Below are 4396 nucleotides of genomic sequence, written 5' to 3'. Positions count from 1 at the left end.
TTGTATTTAATGTTGAGTTCGTTCACAATGAAAAACTTGCATTATACATAATTATTATACACGCATAATTATTTTTTACTAAAACCCAGGGTCAAGTCACTACGAAAATAATATAATGTGATATTAATTACTATTTGAATTCAAAGATTCGAATATGCTTTCGAAGATTAGATTAATTGTGTAATTAAATAACAAATGGGTATTTCTAAATTTTAGATGAGTGCTTTAAATTGCAGTATTACGATGCTCGCGACCCTGACCTAATCACAGACTAATAGATATAGATTAGAATTTGCTGGTTCTGCTCTCGTTTTGCATAAGACTTTTAATTCGTCTACGGTTTCACAATGGTATTTTCATGTTAAATGATTTTTTTACGATTCTTAGAGAGAGAGAGAGAGAGAGAGAGAATACACTTTATTGCACACCAACACAATTTACATTTAAAAAAAACAGTCAAAAAGCACATATGTACAATAGGCGGTCTTATCGCTAAAAGCGATCTCTTCCAGACAACCGTTTAATTTACAGAAATTCTGTAAAATATAAAAAATATAGCAGGTATGTTGCGGTGTACCATATACAATACATTGGGACGCTGGTGCTTGTGGCGTCCTTGACAATGTCCATCCACCTGGTTGGCAATCTTCCTCGACTTCTCTTTCCTTCCACGTGAACTACAACTATTAGTTTTTCCAAGTTGTCAGGATTTCGACGGGTCACGTGCCATAGTTATTAAAATCACAAAATACAATTCAGTACTATCACACTTTTAACACATGAATAATAAATCGATATTCAATTGTGAATACTCTATGACGCTTAGAACCAGTAAGTCGCGTGGGCAGAATAATGAAGACATTTGTCGCGCCGTGTGTTATCCCTTATGTATCCTAGCCGTAAGCTGTTCGTTCGTTTAAAGCTTTCGACCTACGATAATACGGTGCTCGGAGCTTAATCGTGCTTTTTTTACCGATCAAATCAGATTCAAGTGGTTATTATGAGTTTTAAATAAAGTCGTGCATAAGTAGAATCGTCTTTGTGATAATCTATTTAAAAATATACTAAGAGTTTGTTCGGGGTTCAGTGTTTTTGGTCATTGGCGGTGAAAGAAATCTGCCGAGCATTGAGTTTGGAATGTTTGTAAGATGGGTAGCCTCAGTTCCAAATTTTTGCGGTTAAATCCTATTTTAGCACTCGTGCTAATAATGCTTACTGTAAAACTCACGAAGCTTTCAAATTTAAAAAGAGAAAAAAAAAGAAAATCGCTAAAAGCTTTGAATATATGTATAAACATTTTCGATTTCAAATTTATGATCTACTAGCTGACCCGGCAGACTTCGTACTGCCTCAATCGATAAATTAAAGACCTAAACTTTATTTCATATTTATCTACCTTTTAAACCTTCCCTGGACTTCCACAAATAATTCAAGACCAAAATTAGCCAAATCGGTCCAGCTGTTCTCGAGTTTTAGCGAGCCTAACGAACAGCAATTCATTTTTATATATATAGTTATAGATATATGTAGATTATACTAAATGTATATTCCATATTTTCGTAATGTTAATATGTTGATCCAATCTAGTTCTAATAATTAAAAAAAAAAACAAATTAAACAAATACCAGAAGGGTTTATTTGTAAGCATTTCAATTGTTTAATGATCTCGTTACATCACAGTTGTTTGTTGTTTTTGGGCAATTTGTTTTGGTATTCGGGCACAGTTGCGGTCACAAAACAATTATGTCAACACGTAACGACGTCAAACGTCAAACACCGAGATTTATTTACATTCCGAATTCCGGTCCTGCTTTTATTCGATGCGTCGCGGCGTCGTGATTCTAAAGGCCGATAATGAAAATCGATAATTTAAATGTCGCCTCGAGATATCCTCGAAGTCAGCATCTTTAGTTGTAACTCTAAGTTTTCATCAAGGCATTCCTCGTAGCTAGATATCAACTATCAGTCTTTCACCTCGCATCGTGTTCCTCAGTGGGTCGTGACCTTTACGGAGCATTTTTTTTGAACTATGCTCCCACATTCATTCCTGTACTCTGCGCAGTATAGCGACACTGTCCAATATCCTTTTAATTTGATAGGACTAGAACATGGGACTACGCTCCCTCAGCCTCTTTTCTTCCACTTTGCCGGTAATGACCAGCATTTCGAAATAGTCAACCTTCTTTCTCGCAACGTAAGCGAACAACTCAAAAATCATACGTACTACTACTACTGCTAAAGGCAAAAGTGTTGAATACACTTTCATCCCTTAAAATTGTACATCTTAGATTTTACACTTTATATTGGACTTTGAGTAAAGAAAAATGGTGAGTAAACTCCAAATGGAGGTATTAGCACCTTAAGAATACTGATCTCCTTGAATTTGGTTGATTGTACATATTTGATGGAGTTTTCAGGTGACGTCTTCGAATACGAGTGTTTTAATTTTTATATCCAATAAATACCATGATACTCATAAAACGCGCAACCTTCACCTAAAACCAATAAACATTAATTAATAAAGAAAAAATATCATCTAAAACACAAACATACAACCGTTTTCCCACGCTTTTAACTTATTATAACATCATAATTGATTCACTAGTTAATTCATTAACATTCATTAACGAAATTTTTGTCACATGTTTACATTTAATATTAGAAATCTGGTATAATTAACGTTTGTGACAGAGGTTTTTATTGGCGGATGAATTAACGGTCCGTCTGGTCATCGGCAGTAACCATCGCGGCATCGCCCATTAAATCTTTAAACGTAATGAAGAAATATCATCGTAAAATTAAGATCTGCAGAATTATAAGGCATTAACTTCCTGGCGGCCACCTTTGTATTTAGCCTTTAGCGATGGAACACCGGTCAGTTGTTCGAACGCTACCAAAGCCCATAGAGTTTTGTCGATGTAAGTTCTCTCTCGATCTACTCCCGGGAGTGCCGTTACAGGTAGCCCAGCTGAACATCGCATTGTATTACTGTCGTTTCAAATCCTTAAGATTCAACAAAAACCGCTTTAAGCCGTTACAAAAATAGTTAGTTTGCGACAACTGCATAGTCTTTCCCTTAGAAAAAAAAACAAAACACTAGTATCTCAGTAAAAAAAATATATATTACAAAAAAAAAAACAGGCAGTTGAGCACACAAATTTGTAGGGCGTGGTTGTACGGCCGATCTGACTCTCCCTCTGTAGGTTACCCTCCTGAATTCCGGCAGCCAACGGACGTGGGTTGACCCGCTGAAGCACCACGTCTGGACTCCTGGAGGTTTCCTGGGCTGACTAGATCACCAGGGTACGGGTTACTGGGCGGAGATGACCTTTTCAGCACAGACGCAGTTATCGGGTGAAGCAATAAGCAAGAAGCGTGAAAAAGCAGCTAGGCATGAACCCTGGAAGCGATAAGACCAATTTCACAAACTGGTTTATCTACCTTCCGATCTGGTTGACCAACGAGAACTCGAGCAAGGTACCCACATCTTGTGGCGAGATTATCGTGGTAGTGGTCAACCAGAACGGAGTAAATGCACAATAAAAAAAATTAAAGCAATAAAACAAGTGAAGTATAGCTGTGCATGATTAGCAAAAAATAAAAAAGAAGTAATGCGTTAAAAAATAATATGCCATTTCCAACTCACCCTAAAAGCGGGGTCGAATCCGGTTATTTTAATCGTGTTAATATTAAACAGCACACGATATTGCTGTACTAAATATATTTTTTAAATAAATTATTTGTAGGTAAGTCGTCTAGGTTTGAAAACGAACTTTAACTGAACTCGAATACAAACGTAAGACTAATAAGGAAGTCTAGTGACGACTGCCGGCGGCTGCGCAGTGTCTGCGCCAGCCGAACCTACGTCTCGGGGGGAGGTGGGAACTATTGTTCTCACCTCAGCGGTACAGTCGATAAAATAACTGCTTTGAACATAAATACTTTTGTTTTAAGGTTTTTTTTTTTATCTTTTTATTTTGCAGACGATTTCAGTTGTAACATTACGTTACAAGTTATAGCCGTTACAAACTTAACTTAAAGGGGGAAGAGGTCGAGCGTAGAAGACATGCTTGGAGTGTGTGGACGATATGAGAGAAATAGGGCTTAAAGAATAGAATAGAAAAATTCACTGTGCCGACCCGACCTAGTGGGATAAGGTGGAAACAAAGAAGAAGAGTCTATTCGTTAACCGAAGTCCCGTCAGGACTTCTGTTAGAGGACGGTATGTCATTAACTATGTTCATGCGCGCAGCGATATCAGGAGTAAATTAAAATCGCTGCCTTCACTAATCTTGCTTAAAACCTTTCGAGAAGAATTCGGGGAACACCGTGAACAGGAGTTCATTTCAAACTGGATGATAAGTGACAAAATAATGTTTCAAACTTAGGTTGAACT

At 37.1% G+C, this 4396-nt stretch overlaps 1 long non-coding RNA gene across 1 annotated transcript; it reads right to left on the bottom strand.

Annotated features, from left to right (window-relative positions):
• Positions 1-3102: 3102 nt before the first annotated feature.
• On the bottom strand, positions 3103-3843 carry LOC149502569 (uncharacterized). Its single transcript, XR_016323500.1, has 2 exons — positions 3647-3843; positions 3103-3400 (listed from the first exon to the last, which is right to left on the bottom strand). It is a non-coding gene; the product is annotated as an uncharacterized LOC149502569 (long non-coding RNA).
• Positions 3844-4396: the final 553 nt, after the last annotated feature.

Source organism: Bombyx mandarina, chromosome 08, assembly GCF_030267445.1.
Source record: "Bombyx mandarina strain Sakado chromosome 08, ASM3026744v2".
NCBI classification, from domain to species: domain Eukaryota; kingdom Metazoa; phylum Arthropoda; class Insecta; order Lepidoptera; family Bombycidae; genus Bombyx; species Bombyx mandarina.
The sequence above is the reverse complement of the archived record's forward strand: the minus strand, read 5'-3'. Positions and strand labels throughout refer to the sequence as shown.